This window comes from Elephantulus edwardii, unplaced genomic scaffold, assembly GCF_000299155.1.
Source record: "Elephantulus edwardii isolate Elephantulus edwardi_28Jun2011 unplaced genomic scaffold, EleEdw1.0 scaffold00059, whole genome shotgun sequence".
In the NCBI taxonomy this organism is placed as follows: domain Eukaryota; kingdom Metazoa; phylum Chordata; class Mammalia; order Macroscelidea; family Macroscelididae; genus Elephantulus; species Elephantulus edwardii.
The window spans coordinates 6,264,371-6,270,365 of NW_006399809.1; the positions used below are offsets into that span (position 1 = coordinate 6,264,371).

General features: G+C 41.8%; 1 protein-coding gene across 1 annotated transcript in view; it reads left to right on the forward strand.

Moving 5' to 3' along the window:
* VPS41 (vacuolar protein sorting 41 homolog (S. cerevisiae)) overlaps window positions 1-5,995 on the forward strand; it is a 286,074-nt gene that overhangs the window by 219,060 nt on the left and 61,019 nt on the right. The window lies entirely within an intron of this gene.

Genomic DNA, 5,995 nt, shown 5'->3' on the forward strand with positions numbered 1-5,995 from the left:
GATTGATTCGGTGACTGGGGTAATCGGGATGGGTGTGTCAGAGGCGGTGTGGTTGGCGCAGGATAGAGCATGGTTTATGGCTGTTGTGCATAGAGTCACTATGAGTCAGAGACGACTCGACGGCACATAACAACAACAACAACATAAACACCTTGCTGTGTGGGCTGTCAAATCCACTTTGACTCATTGTGGCCTTATGTACAGTAAAATGTAAGACAGTTCTCAGAAGTGTTGCTGTGGTTCAGCCCATTGTTGCAGTCCCTAGGGCAGTCGGTCTCATCGAGGGCCTCAGTCTGTTTGTTCTTAGTCTGTTTGTTATTGTTATGTGCTGTCAGGTCGCCTGCAACTTATAGCAACCCTATGTACAACAGCCCTAAACCCTTTTTTATCCCATGCCGATCTCACTGTCTCTGACACACTTATCCTCATTACCCCAGTCACTGAATCAATCCAGTTTATAAAGGGGCTTCCTTTCTTACACTGTCCCTCTGCCCTCCAAACCATGATACTCCTCTCAAAGGACTGGTACCTCCTTGCAATATGTCCAAAGTATGTTAAACAAAGCTTCAGAATCCTTGCTTCCAGTGATCAGCCTGGTTTCACCCTCTCCAGGACAAGCCCATTTGTTCTCTTAGCAAACCATGGTATGTCCAATACTCTTCTCCAACACCCCAACCCAAAGACATTAATTCTTCTATCATCCCTAGTCATTGTCCAACTTTCTGATGCATAGCTAGTGATTGCAAAGACCATGGCCTGTAACAGACACACCTAGGTCTCCAGACTGACATCATTACTCTTCAGTACTTTGGAGAGGTCTCTGACAGAAGACTCCCAGTTCATTATGTCTTTCAGTTGCCTGGCTGCTACTTCCAAGAGTGTTGATTATGGAACCAAGCAAACTAAAGCTGTTAACAGTATCAGTCTCTTCACCATCTATCATGATGCTGCCAATCAGCCCAGTGGTAAGAATATTTGTTTTCTTGATATTGAGCTTCAGTTCATATTGAAGGCTCCAGTTCTTGACCTTCTGCAGCAAATGCTTCAGGTCTTCCGCAGTTTCAGCAAGCAGGGTTGTGTCATTTGCATAACGCAGATTGTTGATGAGTCTTCTTCCAGCCCTGATGCATCTGATTGATGATCTTCTTTCTTTTCTGCCAAGCATGATCCCGTTCTCCTGGAACTGGTCTCTCCTAATAGCATTTCTAAAGCACATGAGATAAAGTCTTGCCATCCTCAGTTTTATGCAGCATTCTTACTTTACTTCTTCAGAGATAGATGTGATCATTCTTTCAGTAGAACACATAAACCAGTCAGTATTGTTCAGTCATAATATTTGATGAGCATATTACACACTTGAAAATTTGTGCTGCTGAACAGGCACACCAAAAACCTTTCCTTGAATAAAACATCATCTCTTTAGAGTTTAAATTTCAGGAGAAATCAAGTGAAACACATACAGTTGACACTCCTGTAACCCTGAGCAGCACACGGAAGGTGAAGAATGATAAAACACTGAAAGAAAGGAGAAACTGAATGAAAACCTCAAATAGGACACATAGAGACCCCAAATCTCTAGAGGGTTGCCATTTTCAGACAAAGTAAGCAATGTGTTAAAGTGAAGAGCATAGGAAGGTAACTTTGCAGAATCCACAGGAGGAGACAGAGATCCAAGGGAGACATATCTTGAATGAAGCAAAGGGAGCGGAACACAAAGCAGATCTAAGGAGAAAAGTGCAGGAAGACAGGTGAGCTCTGAAACTCCAGAGAACTTCAGGGCAGGAAGTGATCTACAAAGTAGCGACAGAGCTTCCCTTTAGCTATGGTTCCTAGATGTTTGGTTGAAACCTAGTTCATACAGGAGCAGTTGGAGATTTTGGGGTCCAGACAGTCCTTCCCCACTGCCCCTCACATGAAGACGACAGGGCCCTGAGACTTAGAGTGGCATTCCTTCATGGCCACGCTAGAAATTAGCAACTAGAGGAGTTCCCTCCTTTCCCCATTCCCTAACTCTTGGTTGCCAGAAGTTTTAGCTTCTCTAGCCTCCACCTACCTGGCATCAGGCAGTACCCTTGCTTGCTGCCTCTCCCCTGCCCAGCAGTTCATAGCACATATGCTTCATCCCTTCTGCCCACTTGCTACCCCCCATCACTCTGCTCTCCTGGTGCCTGTAAATGAACTCTCCAACAGGACTCTACTTTCCCAACTCCAAGTCCCCTGGTGATTGACAGTGCTACTTCTACCCACCCCTTTCCTGCTTCCCCAGTAGTTGATGCTCTAGTGGATCACGTGTCACATGCCACCCATCCAGAGTCCAATGACATGTGCACCCTTACTCTGACTACTTGACAACCAGCATATTAAATCCATAGAACCCATAACCCAACAGATGGTCAAAGTATGCCCTGAACCACCCAATAACTGGATTGATAGGCACATCACCGCATAAGCAACACAGTCACATCCTAATAGACACCAGTAGTAAGTACCTCTCCTTAGCTATAAGGAGAAGGTTCTAATACTTGCATCTATTGTCTTCCCAGCTTAAGCATCCCACATTCCATATTAAAACATTTCCAATATGCCAATTGAACAAACACTAAATTCAGTCCCTTGATTTCCCCACCATCATTTATGCATGAACAAAGGGCCTTCCCATCCATTGGATAAGTGGCTGTAGAAGCTTCCTACCCTGACCTTCAGATAATACCATAACTGATAACCATTAACATAACGGATCCTGTGGTCCCACAAGGATCATAGAGAGACCTGACCACACAAAACTTGTAATCCGAGATCAGAAAATATTCTACTTCCCCACCTCTGCTCATCTTGATGCATTAGCAGCATCAAATAATAGCAAATTATATGAATAAACTCAATAAGCTCTAACAAGTGAGCTGAATGAAGCAAAGATAACAGTGCTTCATCTCACATGCTTTGGGCATGTTATTAGGAGATGCTATTTCTTAGAGAGGGATGTCAAGATTGGAAAAGGAGAGGGGTCAGCAAAAGAGGAAAATGCTCAACCAGAAGGATTGACACATTGACTACAGGAGTGCGCTCAAGTATGTCAGGAATGATGAGGATGGTGTAGGATAGGACAGAGTTCAGATCTGTTGTTCATAGGGTCTTTATAAGTTGTATTTGACTTGATGGCACCAAAAAACAATGTTGTTGTTGTTGTTGTTATGTGCCATCAAATCGCTTGCAACTCATAGCGACCCTATGTACAACAGCTCTAAACTCTGCTCTGTCCTGTGCCAATCGCACTGTCTCTGATACACCCATCCCGATTTCCCCAGTTACTGAATCAATCCACCTCATAGAGGGCCTTCCCTCCTGCGCCTGCCCTCCACCTTCCAAGTATGACGTCCCTCTCCAAGGACCAGTCCCTCTTCACAACATGTCCAAAGTATGTTAGACAAAGCCTTGGAATCCTTGCTTCCAAGGAGCAGCCCGGGTTAACCCTCTCAAAGATGAATCTGTTTGTTTTCTTAGCAGTCTATGGTACCCTCAATACTCTTCTCCAGCACCACAGCTCAAAGGCATCAGTTCTCCTTCTATCCTCCTTAGTTATTGTCCAACTCACCGATGCATAACAAGTGACAGCAAAGACCATGGCCTGTATCAGACACACCTTAGTCTCCAGAGAGAGACACCATTGCTCTTCAGAACTTTGGAGAGGTTCCTAACAGCAGACTTTCCCTGGCAATACATCTTTTAATTTCCTGGCTGTTGGTGCCAAGAGCGTTGACTGTGGAGCCAAGCAAACTAAAGCTGTGAACAATAGGTAAGCTAAAAGGAGGGGGCAGGAGGATACGGGGAGACCTTTTCTGAGAAAGAGATAATGGAAGAATTACTTGATAAAGAATTCAGCAGGCTTATATATAGGCCACTTAGATAAATCAAGGAAAACAAGAAAACCATAGAAAAATTCAGGAAAATAATAAAGAACAGTATTACAAACTAAATAAACAATTAGAAAACATACAAAAATATTGACTTTAAATCCAAGATAATCCAAACAATGAAACATCCAAAATAACTCAATGGAAGTATATAAAAGAATAAAAATACAGTGGAAGAAAAAGTCGGCAAAGTAAAAGACAAATCCCTTAATAAGTAATCTGTTAGAGAATAAGCTCAAAGAGTAAAAATACATAAAAAGCCTAAGAGTTATATAGGGAGGTCTGGTGGCCTAGTGGCAAGAAGTTGCACTGCAATCACAAAGGCACAAGGTTCGAGGCCACCAGCTGCTCCACAGGAGAAGGATGGACAGTCTTTTCTGTACAATTAACTGCCTCTGAAAACCTACCTAAGAGTTAGCTATGAGTTGGTTCCACCTCAGTGGTACACCACAACAAGAGTTATACGGGACATTTTCAAAAGGAAAATTTACATGTAATTTAAATGCCAAAAAGAGGAAGAGGGGGGAAATCTCAGAAAGGTTTATTCATAGAAAACTTCCCAAATGTCATGAAAAAATGAGCCCAAGAAGTCCAACACATCAAACCCCATTCCAGTTAGAACTCAAAGTTCATCATTGTGACAGTACTTATCACTTGATAGCAACATAAATGTTTCAGTAACATAAGCATTTTCACTTTCATTTGCTCTTTTTAATATATTTCTAGTTTGCGAACTTATCAGGGACCGAGATGTCAGCCACATTATCCATTTTACGTAGAGTCATGCAACCTCAAGAATCAGCAGGAGAGTAACAATATAAGAATCTGTATGTGGAGATAGACTATGCAATGTTATAAATAGACTAGAAAAAAAAATCAGTCTTCCTTGAAGAGAAGAAAACAGGCTCAGGTTAAAGGTTTGAGACATACCTAACAGACTACAAAACTTAAAAAAAAAAAAAAACCAAACAAATTGGATTTCAGAAGAGACTCTGAATATTGATCTAAAGTGCTGAGAAGCCAAAGTAGAGGGAAGAAATCAAGATATTAAGTAGCTAAACAAAAGATTTCTAATGGCAGCACGGGAAAACAAAGTAAAGTATTATAATGAAATGTGCAAAGAGCTGGAGTCAGAAAATCAAAAAGACCAAACTCGCTCAGCATTTCTTAAGCTAATGGAATGGAAGAACAAATTCAAACCTCAAGTTGCAATACTTAAGGATGCTTTGGGCAGAATATTATATGATCCAGGAAGTATTTGAAGAAGATGGAAAGAGTATATGGGGTCATGGTACCAAAAAAAATTGGCAGACACAGAAGAATTTCATGAAACAACATAAAAGCAAGAGCCTGTGGTGAAGGAGGAAGTTCAAGCTGCTTTGAAGGAATTGGCACAAAAGAAGACCCCAGGAATTGTTGGTATACCAACTGACATATTTCAACTAACAGGTGCTGCCCTAGATGTGCTTATCAAGTTGTGCCAAGAAATCTGGAGGATAACCACCTGACCAACTGACTAGAAGAGATCTCTATTTGTTCCCATTCCAAAGTAAGGTGATCCAACAGAGTGTGGAAATTATTGAACAATAACATTAATATCACATGCAAGCAAAATTCTGCTGAAGATTACCCAAAAATGAACAGCACATCAACAGAGAACTGCTACAAGTGCAGGCTGCCTTTAGAAGGGGTCATGGAACTAGTGCTATTGTAGCTAATGTTAGATGGATCTTGGTTGAAAGCAGGGAGTACCAAAGGAATTTCTATCTTTGTTTTATTGATTATGCAAAGACATTTGATTGTCTGGATCACAACAAACTGTGGCTAACTCTGAGAAGAATGGGAATCCCAGAACACTTGATCATGCTTATGTGAAACCTGAACTTGGACCAGGTGGCAGTCATCAGAACAGAGCAAGGAAACACTGCATGGTTCAAACTTGGGAAGGGTGTACTCTTATCTCAATACCTTCTCAATTTATATGCAAAACAGATTATTCAGGAGGCTGGGCTCTTTGAGGAGGAATGTGATATCAGGATTGGAAGAAGATTCATCAACAATCTGCGTTATGCAGATGACACAAC